The sequence below is a fragment of the Cavia porcellus genome, unplaced genomic scaffold, assembly GCF_034190915.1.
Source record: "Cavia porcellus strain 051 isolate PalLab524CR breed Dunkin Hartley unplaced genomic scaffold, mCavPor4.1 scaffold_17, whole genome shotgun sequence".
NCBI classification, from domain to species: Eukaryota; Metazoa; Chordata; class Mammalia; order Rodentia; family Caviidae; genus Cavia; species Cavia porcellus.
The window spans coordinates 63,477,033-63,493,382 of record NW_026947500.1 but is presented as its reverse complement, the minus strand read 5'-3'; the positions used below and the strand labels follow the sequence as shown (position 1 = coordinate 63,493,382).

The 16,350-nt window shown below is 36.5% G+C and overlaps 1 pseudogene; it reads right to left on the bottom strand.

Annotated features, from left to right (window-relative positions):
• Window positions 1–1,052: 1,052 nt before the first annotated feature.
• Window positions 1,053–16,126, bottom strand: LOC100735641 (vomeronasal type-2 receptor 116-like; annotated as a pseudogene).
• Window positions 16,127–16,350: the final 224 nt, after the last annotated feature.

The window sequence follows — 16,350 nt, the reverse complement described above, 5'->3', positions numbered from 1 at the left end:
TGTTTTCCTGAAGTGCCCCTGATGCTTAGTGTTTATCATTACTTTTGTGGAAACTGCCTTGCTTGAAAAGAAATTTTATTATGATATTTGGTATGGTTAACCGACAGGTTTCTCTTGCAGTGGTCATATACACGCATTCTTGTTTTCAGAGAAAAACATCTTAGGAAAAAAAAAATAGACTCTCCTAAAACATAAACAGGTCACAATTGATGTTAACTGGGCAAAGGCAGATTTCAGCCATCATGGTAAAATAGCGAGTTTACGTTTACCTACAGCACTGTCTCAGCCTGAATGAGAAAGATGATTTCAGCCACTGAAAATAGTGTATGGCCTCCGTGAATTGGTGACAATAGAAGCACCTGACCCACTTCTCCTCCGCCTGGAGGGGCTCGGAGGTTCGGCCAGCTGCAGACTGGCCTTTCCCTCTCCTCATCTTGCTCTTGCATGCAACCCAATGAACTGGGACACTTGCTGCAGTGTTCTCCCTGGCTATAAAAGCCCACCCTCTACTGCAACATGACTGCCGCCAGACAGGATGCTGTCCCTTCGCCACTGATTTATATATAAAATGTGTATAAAACAAACACAACATTTAGATACATGATTCATATCAAAGGATTAGTGAACAAGGGTACATGGGAAACCCTTGCCATCTTAAAGAGTATTTCTTATATTATGGGTAATTTCTGGAATACTAAAGAACTAATGTGAGAGAAATTCCTTATGCTTAAGGTGACCAAAGAATGTGAATCTATAAAAGTGTGTTAAAATTCGTAACAGAGTTGAGAAATTCAAGGAGAAAACAAAAGTGAATGATGCAATCAATTAAAATTTAACACAATATTGGTTGTACAATCAATAGAACAAAAATCTAGAATACAATTCCAGTTGAAAACTGTGTTATAGATGATTACAAGTGCAAGACTGTTAAAGAAAAGGTAATAGTCCATCATTTATTATGTAAATCCAAAAGTGCATCAAATGAAAGACTGGAAAATGATCCAGAATTGCCTCAAGCACTAGCTGTTATTTAGTACAAGTGTATTTTCAATTTAAGGAGACTTGTTTTCTTCCAGAATGTGTTTTACCTTGAACCCAGGGAAGCTATTTCCCTGTGGTCTTAACAAAATAATGTAGCACTTGGGGGCAAAGATGCAGCCCAGCAGCCCTGCACCAGAGGCCAAGATGGAGAAGACCTCCATGGCCACCATCACCTTCCCCTTGCTGCTGTGGTACACGGGGAGGAAGGTGACCCACACACTGCAGAACACCAGCATGCTGAATGTCAGGAACTTGGCTTCATTGAAGGTGTCAGGCAGGTTCCTGGCCAGGAAAGCCACAGTGAAGCTGAGCAGGGCCAGGGAGCCCAGGTATCCCAGGACACAGTAGAAGGCAGTGAGGGAGCCCTTGTTGCACACGATGATGATGTGGCCATGCTCAGAGTGTGCATCTGTGTCAATGTAGGGTGGATTTGTCCCCATCCAGATGCCACAGAGAGTGAGTTGGATCAGGGTGCAAATGGGGATGACATAGTTTGGTGCCCCTGATACCAGCAAATGCCTCATCCTTCTTCCAGTGACTTTAAAGGCCAGAACCACAGTAATGGTCTTGGCCAAGACTGTGGAAACAGTCACAGTGAAGACAACTGCAAATGTGGTCCACTGGAGGATGCAGCTGGCTGTGCTGGGACGGCCAATGAAGAGCAGGGTGCAGAGGAAGCAGAAGGTGAGGGAGATGAGCAGGGTGTAGCTGAGAGCCCGGTTGTTGGCCTTGACAATGGGAGTGTCTCGGTGCTTCACAAAGAGCCCAAGGACAGCAGCTGTGAGGACAGGGAGACTCAGGGCAGTGCCAGCCAGAACTTTCCCCAAAGGATCTTCATAAGCCAGAAAGATCACAGCTTTTTGTAGGCAGTGGTTTCTCTGAATGTTGGCATATTGGTGATCTAAACATTTCATACACTGCTCCATATCTAGCAAAAATTGAAATTGTCACTTGTCTAGGTGTGTTATTTACTTTTTTTTTCCAAAATGATTCCAAGAAACTTACTAGATTTGAACTAAATTATCAATTTTTTAAGTTTTTGTTTTCTTTTTCAATGTGTGGGATTCAACTGGGAAACGTTGCCCTCAGATATAGCCCCAACCCTTTTTAATTTTATTATTTTAAGAAAGCATCTCCTTAATTCACTCGGTTGCCAATGCTGTGTTCCCACAGAAAATCCTCCTGCCTCAATCACCCAGAGCCATAGATTCCAGCCGTACATCATCACACCTCACTTTTGCATTTCTTTCTAGATGCAAGGTAAAAGAACAGTACATGGAGAATAACTCTTGTATAATGCTGTTTGTTATTTATTCTCCTTTCAAAGTCTGGCATGTGCATGAAAACTTTCTACTTTTGCAAGGTAATAAAGGATGCAACTTTACTACCTCTCTTACGTCACTTATTTCATCTATATCAAAACTTTATAAATCATTGACCAGATTTTCAATGAACAATCTCATATTAGGTATCCAGCATGCTTGTTATGTCCCAGGAAAATAACTATGAAGAAATGCTGAAAGAGAAATTGTTTCATTATTGAGCCTATCCATCTATGAACATACTTTCTAATTTTATTTAATTTTTATTGTCAAAAGAATATTTCAATAATTTAATTATAGTATCTTTCAAAACCATTACAGGACGTATCACTCCATATTTAATGAATTTAAAATGTTACAAAAATCAGTCAGGGATTTAGCTCAGTGTTATAACTGGCTGATGGCAAACTTTAGGTCATGAACTTGATTCCTGGTAACAAAAAAAAAAGTTACACAAATCAATTTTCCAAGTTTTATTTATAAGCACTTTATGACTAAGGTGTGGAAACAAAGTTTCATTTTCTTATAATCTTGTGTTCCATTACCAGGAAATTCATTTTATTTATTTACATGATTTTTATACCTAAAAATTACTCTCAGTGGAAATATCTGTCATTCAAGTTTCTCCCTTTTTTGTGTGTGTTTCCTTCGTTGCACTGACTGTGATGTAGAGTGTGGTAGAAGTGTGATAGTGAAAATTGTTCTCTCATTGTTTCTTTCAAAATTAAACACAAATTGTACAGTATGCTATAGGATAAACGCCAATACTGGGGGGCAGTTACAGATGTTCTCCTACAACTCATTTGGTAGCAAATAATCTTGTAGTTTTTAAATTACAGTGATGTCCAACTTTGTTATATATTACCATTTAGAAGCACTATTTTTATTTTACTAGGAGCTAGTCCTTTAACTGTGTTTTATAAACTGAGTTTGCTCATGGTCTACCGTCCTGAAATATATAACTCAATTTGGAACAGCACTTGTGAATTTACTTTAATAAGGAAAGTAGACTGTGAAACTTTGTTTCTTCTAGGCACAGTATCAGCTATGAGTATGACAATTTAGTTCCTGACAAAATGACTTGATTTTCCTCTTCCTCTGCTCAGAAAGAGTGAGTTCAGTACTAATATATTTTTAATGCTCATGCATTTCCTGCTAATATTGTTAATCAACAAATATTTGGAGTGAAATGTGACACTATAGGTCCTATAGGTTTACAGACATGGTACTATGGAGATACTTTACTGCTATGGAGACTTTTACTTTTTCTCTTAGGGCTGTTTTGCTGTTTTCCTATGATTTTAAGGATTTCAAGGCATAGAGTGATGTGAAATTACTTATTTTTCTGTAAGAAAATTTTTCCATGTAATGGTACTAATGGAGAAATTTCTGTCTTGATGTTAGCTTTACATTTTTCTTTCTCTTTTTCATGAATTGTACTCAGAGTTGTCATTTTTCTAACCAGAATCACATTTAACTGTTCATTTTCTCTCTGTCTTAATTTTTTAATTATTGCCTTCAGATTGAATCCCAATGTTCACTTCTTTGTATTCAATTTTCTTTACTGTTTTCTAGTGTGTAATGAATATTTCAAATGCAGAACTTTAGCTTTTTTACTTAAATATAGGAGTGCACAAAAGTATAGGTAATATAAAATGAATATTTGTCTCAGTGTAGTATTAGCTTCAACTATCAGAATTTTCAGTTGCACATGATTTTTAACATGTGCCTTCATTTATTTTGTACTCTATGTATGATTAACAATTATGCATGCAAGAAGTATTAACTGATTTAGTGGGTGCATTATTCTCTATATGTGCACATACAACATTTTATAAAAAGTACCATATTCCCATACTTTATAGGAAATATAGATTCCAAATCACTATGTGACACAGTACATAGTCAGTCTTGATGTATTTCAGAAAACATCTGAAGTCATACTAAATACATTTTGAAATCAAAACGTACCAATCTCTGAAAAGAAGCAAGTGAAATAAAAAAACAACTCCATAAGTATATAGAGGAAATCAAATTAGAAGTAAGCTCTCATGTAAATAATAACCTTAGTAAGGGAGTTGCTCAGCACTGCTAGAGAAGAAATACATAAACAGAAAGTACAGGAGCACGTGAAACGGATTGAAACCTGAATGAACAAGATGGAAAACAAGCAGAATTCATGAAACAAACCCAGAGAGACATCCAACAAACAAAGAATTCTCTTAAGGGCTGGCAAAACTGTTTAAATGAAGCTGAGGACTTCAGACGTTGAGGAAAGAATCACAATTAGTGATCAGGAAAGGACAGAACTCTTAAAAATAACAAAACAGCATGAAATGATAATCTAATAGCTTCAAGACAATGCCAAGAGAAACAATATAAAATTAATAGGCATCAGTGCACTGGCAGGAGTCAATGCAAATGACATAACTAAAACATTCACGGAAGTAATAGCAGAAAATTTCCCAAACATGGGGAAAAATCTGATATACAAATAAGTGAGGCACCAAACAATCACAACCAATATATATCTACACCCAGACATACGACATAAAAACAGAATACTAAAAGCTGTTGGAAGAAAGATAATTCAGTTATCAAGGAAAGTCCATTAGAATCACAGCAGAGGTTTCAGCACAAACCCTCAAGTCAAGAAGAGCTTGGAGAGAGCTGTTTCATGCACTGAAAGAAAACAACTTTCAACCCAGACAGATGTACCCAGAAAATTTCATTCAAATTTAATGGGGAAACAAGACACTTACATGAAAAAGAACAACTGAAAAAATCCATATCCACCAAACAAACCCTAGAAAGAGGATTGAAAAACATACTAGATAGAGATAAAAATGACTACAACCTCCAGAAAAGCAACAGAAAGAAATCACCAGGTAGGACAAGCAATAAAACAAGGAGGGGAAGCAGAAAGCGAACAACTGGAACATAACATTGCAAAGTCATGCCAGTGTATATCGATTACATCCATAAATGTAAATGGCCTCAATTCACCTATCAAAAGAAACAGGTTGACAGAATGGATCAAGAAACATGATTCCACAATATGCTGTATACAAGAAACACATCTGACCCAGAAGAAGCCTCATAGATTAAAAGTCAAAGCATGGAAAAAAGTATTCCACGCAACAGGAACCAAGAAAAAAGTAGGAGTAACTATTTTATTTGCAGACAACATGAAATTCAAGCCTAAAATGCTTCAAAGAGATAAAGAAGATCATAGATACTCATTAGTGGAAAAATTCCAGAGGAAAAACTAACAATTATAAATATATATGCACCAAATACAGGAGAACCCAACTATATAAGACAAATACTAATGGACATAAGAAACAAAACACACAAGTACACAATTTTAACAGGAGACCTTAACACCCCTCACAAAGAGACACAAAAACTAGAAAAAAGGCAGCAAAGAAATAATAGAACTGAATCATACACATGAGCAATGGGACTTCCTAGATGTTTACAGAATGTTCCACCCAACCACATCAGAATATACATTCTTCGCAGTTATGAATGGGACATTCTCCAAAACAGACCATATGTTATAATTATTCCAAAAAACATTCTCAAGTAAATGCAAAGGTATTTAAATTATCTCATGCATAATATTTCAACAGAGTACAGTGAAATTAGAAATTAATGGCAAAAGAAATTGCAAAACTAACATAAATACATGGAAGTTAAATAATAACCTTCTGAACAACCAGTGAGCTATAGATGAAATTAAATAAGAAACAAAGCAGTACCTACAATTCAATGAAAATGCAGAAACACTATGTTGTAATGTGTGGGATGCAATGAAAGTGGTCTTGAGGGAAATATATAGCAATAAATTGTCATGTTAAGAAAGTAGAATGAGCACAAATAAACAACCTAATACTTCATCTCAAATTTTTAGACAAAGAAGAACAAGTTAAACTCATCTCTTAGAAGAGAGGAAATCGTAAAGATTATAACAAAAATCAGTGCAATTGAAACTGAAAAAATACAAAGAATTAATGAATCAAAAGCTGGTTTTTTGAGATAATAAACATTATTGACAAACCTTTAGCTAACCTTGTAAAGAAAAAGAAAGAAAAAACCCAAATTCATGCGGTAAGGATTGAAAAGGGGGAAATTACTACCGATCCCATGGAAATTGAAAAGATCATGAATACCTACTTTGAAAATCTCTACACACATAAAGTGGAAAACACAGAAGAAATGGACAGATTTATAGAAACGTATGAACTACCAAACCTCAATCAAGAAGATATAGCAATTTTGAATAACCCAATATCAGCTATTGAAATTAAAAATGTAATAAAAAACATAGCAACAAAGACAAGCCCAGGTCCTGATGGATTCGCGGCTGAATTCTACAAGAAATTTAGAGAAGAATTGGTGCCAATACTCCTTAAAATCTTCAGTGAAATAAAAAATGAAGCAATCCTCCCTAAATCATTCCTGAATGCAAGTATTACTCTGATACCAAAACCAGAGGAAAACCCAACCTAAAAGGAGAATTATAGGCCTGTCTCACTAAGGAACATTGATGCAAATATTCTCAATAAAATACTGCCAAATAGAATGCAGCAAATCATCAAGAAGTTTATACATCTTGACTAAGTACGATTCATTCCAGGAATGCAGAGATGGCTTAACATACACAAGTTAATAAATGCTATATACCACATCATCAGAGCCAAAAATAAAAACCACTTGGTCATCTCAATAGATTCAGAAAAGGGTTTCAGTAAAGTCCAGCACATGTTCATGGAAAAAAATCCTTGAAAACTTGGAATACACGGTGTCTACCTCAGTCTTATGAAGGCCATCTATGACAAACCAACAGCCAACATTATACGAAATGGACACAAATGGAAAGCTTTCACTTTAAATCAGGAACTAGACAAGGATGTCTACTATCACCACTCTTATTCAATACTGCTCTGGAAATACTGGCCAAGGAAATCAGACAAGAGAGAAATAAAAGGAATAAAGATAGGAAAGGAAGAAGTTAAATTATCACTATTGGCAGATGACATGATACTCTATATAGAAGACCCAAAAAACTCCATTACAAGACTGCTGGAAGTAAAAAACAAATTCAGCAGTGCAGTTAGATACAAAGTCAACATTCAAAAATCAATAGCATTCCTGTACACAAACAAAAACACACTGAGAGAGAAATTATGGAAACATCACCTTTCACAATAGCATCAAAAGAATGAAATATGTAGGAATAAACCTAAGACTGTAAAAGACCTTTACGCTGAAAATCATGCCACACTAACAAAGGAGATTGAAGAAGATATTAGAAAATGGATGTATATTCCTTGCTGTTTGCTAGGAAGAACCAGCATTGTGAAAATGGCTGTACTCCCAAAACTCTTATACAGATTTAACACAATCCCAATCAAAATACCATTAACATGCCTCGCAGATCTAGAGAAAACTCTCCTGAAATTCCTTTAGAAACAGGAGAAACCTAGAATTCCAAAGGCAATTCTGGGCAACAAAAGCAAGGCATGAGGTATGTCAATTCCTGACTTGAAACTACACTACAAAGCCACAGTGATAAAATCAACATGGTATTGGGAAAGAAATAGACCTGACGATCATGCAACAGATTACAAGATGCAAGCACAACTACAAAGACACTCAGCCACCTGATATTGTCAAACGGGTCTAAACAAGTTCACTGGAAGAAGGATAGCCTCTTTAATAAGTGATGTTTTAAAAACTGCCTTTCCACATGCCAATGACTGAAACTAGATCCATGCATATCACCATGCACAAAGCTAAAGTCTAAATGGATCAAAGACCTACATATTAAAAAAGAAACACTAAATCTACTGGGAAAAAAAGGTAGGTAGAAATCTTGGAGAGATGGGGGTAGGCAGAGAATTCATGAATAAAATGCAAGTTGCATGGGAAACACTTCAACGCATCAAAAACTGAGATCTCATATTAGTGAAAAGTTTTGTCACTTCAGCAGAAATCACCAACAGAGTGAAAAGCAATCCCACAGAATGGAAAAGAATTTTAGACAGCAACCCCTCAGATAAAGGACTTATATCCAGAACATATACAGAATTGAAAATCATCATGTCCCCCAAACTCCAAGACCCTCTCCAAAAAATGGGCATCTGAGATGAACATGTAGGTCTAAGAGGAAGATATACAAAATAGCAAATAAATACATGAAGAAATGTTCACTATCACTAGTCATTCAAGAAATGCAAATTAAAACAGTATTGAGATTTCATCGCACTCCCTAAAGAATGACTGCCATCAACAAATCAATTGATAACAAATGTTGGTGAGGCTTCAGGTAAAAAGGAACCCTTCTCCACTCTCGGTGGTACTCTAGACTGGTGTAGACACTATGCAAATCAGTATGGAGACTTCTCAGAAGACTAAGATTGGAAGTTCCATTCAATCCACCTATTTCCCTTCTGGGTATTTTCCCAGAAAAACTGAAAAGATCATATCACAGTTGTATATGTGCACCCATGTACATAGCAGCACCATTTGTAATAGGTAAATCTCGGAAACAACCAAAATGCCCATCAACCACAAAGTGGATGAGAATCATGTAGTAATTTTATACAATTGAATATTACTCAGATATAAAAAAGGATGATCTTGAGGCCTTCATAGGTAATGGTGTCAACTTGAGACTATCCTCATAAGTGAAATAAATAAGAAACATATTTATAAATATATTGTGTCTCTTGTGTAAAAAGTAATAAGTGCAGGAGAAATAAAACCCAAAATATGTAATTGCTATTGTATAAAAGTGTGGAAAAGAAAGTTTCCTAAAGGATATAACTGCATGTATGTTTAAGTGTGTAAGATTGACAAACATATTACTAAGTTTTTGTTGGAACTTTGAACAGAACTGTTTTCAGTCTCATTGTTTGAATGTCCACTTTGTATGCTTTAATTTTGTAGCTGGAACAACTATTTCTAAGAGGACAATGTGTAATTTATCAACCAGTGATTTCTTACTGTTTTTTTTTAAATTCTGTATTGTTTCTACCTTTTTTTCTGTTTTGCTTTTTTCCTCTTTAAATAAAAATTTTTAAAAAGATTGTGACAGCCATGAAACCAAATTTGAAAATATTCAGTGAGAAGATGATTCGATAATGTCATGAATTATAAGTAGGTTAAATATTTCCAAATTTGTACTTATGGTATGGAACAGTTATTATCACTGGATTACTATAAATTTTATACAGTATGTTTCAAAATTCATCCTCAGTTTATCTGTTTCAATAACATGGTATTGTCCTTTAGGTTATTTGACTACTCCTTCAATCATGAATATGTCATTTTTGCCATTTCTAGTAATCCTAAGGATTTATGCCACCTCTTTTTAGTGTCTAATATGACACTAAAGCTACAATCTCTGTGAAACTGCCTATGACACCTTCCCAAGATGTATATAGTATTACTTTTTGAATCCCTTATTTTGTGTGCATATCATCCTTGCAGTTCTGTAGCACAAACTCTAACTTATGCTATAGTCTGTCTCACCACTCACCTACACATACTAGGAAAATGATTAAATCATAAGAATTAAATTGTGTGGTGTTACAAGAATTTTATACCTCAAAGGCATCACCCTATCTCCAAAAACAACTCGCTGTCTCTGAGTACCTGCCTTGTGTGACAAATAAGGTCAGCCACCAGAAAATCAAGGATGCCTGACATTGTCTTGACTCTAATATCCTTGTGTTTCCTAAGGTTGTAAGGAGTTGGCTTTAATCATGCTCCATGTTAAACTTCATGATGCAGATGAGACTTACATGCTGTGGGATATGAGAAAGGGCTTGTCTTCAAAACACAATGCTTTTAATGGGACCATAAAAATAATCCAGTGTCAGTAGGTGTGGCAGTGCATAAGTGCTACTCCAGAGAGAATTAGTGGGTTGAGAGAGGAATATTGAATTTTTGAGGGTGTCAGAGGAAGTTAGTGATATTCTGTGCTATAACAACAATAAAAGTAGCTGGGAATATAGATCATTGATAGAACACATTTGAGGTTAATACCTAGCAAAGCAAAAATATTAATCAGAATGGAACAAAAGAAAAAATGAATTAGAGTGCATTTCAAAGGGGTAAATGTGATTTGCAACCAGGCAATAGCACTCAAAAAAACCTTAATAAGTGCAGGAAAGATTTATCGGCAGTGTACTCTGCAAGAATTTTTCCTGATTCCCAGACAGATGGAGTATATATAAAACAGAGTATAAATGTTTCCACAAGACATGCTCCTACCTGTGTCATTGGCGATCTCATTGTCTGAACAGGGGATGCAATCAAAGCAACAGGCAGCCTTTCCCTCCTGAGGACTTTTCCTAAATCCAGGACTGCAACTCTCACTGCACACTGAGCAAGGAATCTAAAGAAAAATATATGGTTGTGACTTTTTAGATATTAACTTACTTTTTCAGAGGTACAAGCATAAATTCTATTTGAACACATGCATAAACAAAGCTATTTAATTGCCTGCTAAATTTATTTCATAGTATGAAACATATATACAAAAATATGATTAAGCAAAATCATTTCCTTCCCCCTTTTTAGAACATTTATAAACAATTTTTTAAAATTAAAAATTTAGTTATTCAATTTCCACATATGACCATTGCTTGAGCAGAACTGGGAACACAAAACCTACCACAATTTTTATCTTACTTGTGCTTAAAAAAGCGTGTCATGAATAGAATCAACATACCTCCGTAACCCCTGTGATCCACTCTATCATATCCTCAGATAAAGTCATGTTTTGGCCACGTGGACCATGTGAAGAAAATGTTCCTAGTTTAACCTTAAGTCTTAACCCTTCTGGAAAATTCCAAACATTGAGAATGTCATACTCTGAATCCAGTTTATCTCTGTCATTTGAGTTCGCTTGGTCTCCAGCAGGATTCGAAAACTGAATGTTCTTCAGAAAGGGATGCAGCTAAGAGCAACAAACCATCCTGTGTGAACAGAGCTCAAGGATAAAGACAGAAAATATAGGTGATGGAAAATTCCTTAGTGTCATTAATACCATTTGCATAAAGCAGCTTTGACACTGCTATCTGTTGAAATGGAGCACAAGCATATCTAAGGACCAAAATTTCATGTTCAAGAAGTGTCAGTCAGTTTCATATATATATTCCATACAAACCCATTTAAATAAGGTCTGCAGTTGGATTAGGTAGAATTATCCACTGTGGTATCAAATTTTCTAAAACCCACGAATGTCACTGTCTATCTGATTATTCCCATAGCACCTACCTACAGGATGAGTTGATCAGTACCTTAAGAGTTTGCAGAATTAAGTAAAACTTAGTTGCATTCAAAATCAGTTCTAATGCCATTTACTTTAGTAACTAAGTATAGGTTTTCCAGGTGTCTATAAGAAAATCATGGAACACATTTTCATGGGTTTTTCCTGGACATCCTATAGACAGAAACAGTGAGATGACCTTCTGTTTCTCCTTGCCAGTGACTCCTCGATTGAGATCATTTTTACTAACCTCAAGAATTATCCTCTTAACAATAAATGTGGTCCACAGTGTCACATATTTTATAGAAATGATTCAAATATTCTTGGGTGAAACACATAGAAAAACTTGAGAGGGACACCTTGATGACACTGCATGCCATCCAAAGGAAGACACATTACCTGCCAGGGGGGAAACATCACTCTTTGTCTATTTTCCATTTATGGCCTTTGTACTTCTTCAAAAAGCATTGCATGGAGGGCATGGGCCACAGCATACACACCATTGTATATATTGTAGCTCCTGTCACTCATGGCTGTGTCAAAACAATTCAGAGGCAACCAAGCTAGAGAGGCATTAGGTATACAGTTCTCCAATGCACAGTTCGACTCAGAGAAGGAGCAGTGGAAATTTTTGTACCAATACATAAAGAGATAAGTGTCTTCTGGGTATTTGAAGGGGGTGGCTTCTTGGACAAAATGTTTGAAACCTGAAATCTCTTCATGATGGTGTGAAAAAGCAAGAGTCCCATGGAATGGGTCAAGTATGAAATTTCTCCCATCCAGCTCACCATGCCAGTGTGAGTTTGTCACCCAGACTTTCCATGTCACTAACTTTTGTACTATGTTGTAGTTCACATCATTTATACTATCAGTATCATAATAAATGACCACCACATTGACTGATGAGGTATCTGCAGTCAGGATATCATATTTATACAAGGCTGAGAGATATGACACAGCTGCAGTTGAAACCATTTTCATAAAGGCTACACAGACTCTGTTCCTGTCCATCTCAGCTCTCATATCTGAGAGAAACTGAAGACCTTTATGGCCTTCTGTGATGAGCAGGCCCACCCAGGTCCAGCGGAAATGAAGCATCAAGGACACCATGGCAAGGGCCAAATATGTGTCCCTTGGAGCTACCTGATAGAGTGAAGGATACTTGACACTGTCAGTCAGTGTAGAATCAAATGAGCCAAAGGTTACCTTAAAGGAAAATAAAATTGAAAAACATGTTGATGTGTTGATGGAAAGCACAGTGGTCATGCTGAAATGTACTAACATCTACAAGGAGTAAAAAGAGACACTGTTCTTCCCAAGTTTCTTAACATCTTTCTCAGGAGACTTTTTTTTTTTAAAAATGAGTTACTCAGACATCCCAGAATCATATTTCTTTCTCTCTTTCCCTCCTCACTGTCCCAATAAAAAACAAATAAGAGAAGTTGTGTGAAGCCCACGAAGCTTCTGTGTACAGACTCTGTTTGATTATACCCTTTGAAAGCTGCCAGTATTCCCAGTCTTATTTTTAACCCTTCATGATCTACAGAGTTGATGCACTATGGATGTGCTTCCCTCATTCCCTGTCCCACCTACCCTCACCTGTGGAATTCTGTAGAGTTCCAGCAGTGGGCCAGTCTCAGCTGAGGTTCCCCATGGCATTTCTGTCAGTACTGCTGCATACTTGCTTTCTCTCCTACATGTGTAATTAGGGATCTTATGTTGTCCTGTGAGCAACATAAAGATATTCTCTAGTATCCTCCAATGACTGTAAATGAAATTATGGAAGTCATAGCCCAGAGAAATGTTGGGTAAAAGCTTAGGACTCCTGTTGATCTCTTCTATGGCAAAAGTGAAGGCCAGGTAGTTCTGGTAGTTTCTGGGTGTAAACCTGCAGAGAGAGCACAGAGGTCCTTAGGAAAAAGACTCAATCAATAATCTTCCAGTCCAGACTCGTACCACTTATGACCTGCATACTTGGGTTGCTTCCACAAACTCATATAATTAGAAACCAAGTATGAATATAATGATACGAGTAGGCTAACTTTTTAGAAGTTAATTGGAATTAGACGAATCATGTTTGTGAAGTTCACATAAAGTAGCTTAGTGGCCTTACAAGATTTCTGGGTCTCTTGCTTCATCATTTTGTTATATTTGTTATCCACTTAGCATGACCTGCCATATATATTAAACATAAAATTTGGCATTGAGTTGAACTAAGTAAGGATTTAGAAAATGTTGTGATTTTAAAGATTCTCATGGATTTCAAGGAGAAAATAAATATATTTATTGAAGTACATATATTACTCAGTACCAAGTCATCCATTTGTATTTAAATGCTTAATTTTAAGCAAATGATCTTGCTTTGATATCATAAATAAAATGTATTCCAAAGAAAACTGCTATCAACACTCATGCATATGAGGAAATACCCAGGTGATGAATGCATTGATTTACTTGATTTAACTATTAGATCATGTAAATACCTATGGGCATATAACACTGTCTCTATGAATATATATAATTCAATTTGATCAATACAGATAAAAATAAATGTAAAACTGAAATTGCTTATAATCAAATATTGCCTTAAAAATAAAGCAATGAGTTACAGGGAGGATAGGTGAAGGTCAGGAATACAAGTTCACCCTCCTTCCAGGGATTCATGGCACAGACAATTGTTCCACCTTTCCTTTCCTCAGAAATTTCTGTTAAGAAAGCTGTAAACATGCTATTGACAAAGTGCAATCCTCTCTGAACATTGTAGAAGGAAGCTTCTTAAAGAAATTATGTATCAAGAGAATATTCATTGAAAAAGTTTTCAAAATAATATTTCTTTGTAAACATCAGAATCATGTCATATTGCTCTCGAGTTGTAATCCAAAGAAGAAATATTCACAAGTTAGGAGGGGGAAAAAATTGAAGAAACAAGCAGAAATTAGCATTCCATTAGGAATAACACTACTTACCTAAAAAATAAAAAGAAGTATGAGAAAGCACAAAAAAGTTACATCACCAGTTTAGAGGAGCTTCCACTTCTGAAGTTCCAATTCCAGGGCCGAGTACTACCTTCTTATCATTTTCAGGATCTGGGTGAGAAGGGTTTGGGCAGTGTCCTCACTATGGCTCAGATCCGAAAACCTTTCTGCCAGTGAAACCATTTAAAATCCAGGTGGGACCAAAGTGGCAATATCTTGTCTTTGTGCATGACAAGAAGCAGGGATTCTGCAGCGCCCAGACCTGGCCAAACATGTGAGGGAATATGTCTGCATCTTCCAGACGTGTAAAGAATAAAACTCCTTGGGAGCTGTCCAGGAAAACAGTGAGTTTCTGCTCCTATCAGGTTGTGCACCAAGCATCCTAACATGTAACTTTTATAAAAGGCTGTGGCACTGTGTTAAGACAAAGGAAGACCTTTTCGTATTTAATTTTAACCCTTCACATGGACAGGTGCTAGAGGAACACTGTAGGGCCAGCATCTTCTCTAAGATGCAATCTGCCATTGTTCCAATGACATCTTCTTTTCTTACAAAAGAACAAGTCACTTTTAGAATTCTCTGATCATTTGGAAAAGTCATTATTTACTTACATGTTTAGCATGAGACCTGATAATATAGTGTCTGAACAGAGAAAATATATGAACACTCCAAATAAGGGAGAACTGCATCGATGATGGAAATCTCACAGATGATTCATCCCTTATTCTAGGTCCAGCTTTTAACACTAGGAGTCCTGGAACTCCGTAAAGTTTATTTGAAATAGTAACTGAATATTTACAGGAAGCAATTCCTCCAGGCACATGAGTTAGAAATACCAGAAGACAAAATGTAAGAATATAAGGAATTTATGCATAGAGAAACTTCAGCAACTCTTCATTAAATTAAGAAATATTTGGGAATAGGCTCTTAGCATTCAGTTTAATCCAAGGAGTTCAATTGTGATGAAGAACATGAACTAATGTCATGCAGTGGCATCTAGGTAGGAGGAAGGGCATGGTCCATGGAATATGGTGGAGAGAGGGGTTCCTCTCAGGATCCAAGAGTCAGAACAAGAAGTTAAGCACACAAGCAAGCTAAAAGAGTATTTGCTTCCCACATTGAAAATTGTAAAAAGAAGAGAAAAAACAGGCAGGCCTGTTGTGCACATGTGAGTGGGCAGAACAGAATAGCACCACAGAGAATACTGTTGCATCCCTAGTCATTATCCCTAGTCACAGATCCCCAGTCATTACCTATCCTAAAGTGCAGAAGAAAAACACAAATGAAGATACTTACTGCATGAAATAGAATTCTCTATTTGGCCTTATATCAAATATACCAGTATAGTAGACATAGAAATAAAGAGACAAAACACACCCAATCACCACATCTCCATCCTTGTGCACACTGGTGCTCCTTCGGTGAAGGCAGGCTTCATTATCAAAAATACACAGTAAGGTAGGAAGATGCAGGACCAGGAAGAGAACAACCAAAGTCAACATCTTCAATGAATTTTCAGTGCTTTAGGCTGAGTTAAGTAGAAACTGGAAGTGTGAGTCAGGCATATAAATACTGTGTGAGTGTGTGGGGTGTGTGTGTGTGTTTATAATTCAGTGTGACATTGTTTATCACTTGAGTTGGACGCTCTGATGCCCTGGCTCCTGTCACCAGTGCCTGCTCCATGTCCCTGGAGAAGTTTGCCATCATTGCCCTCTGGGCTCTACAT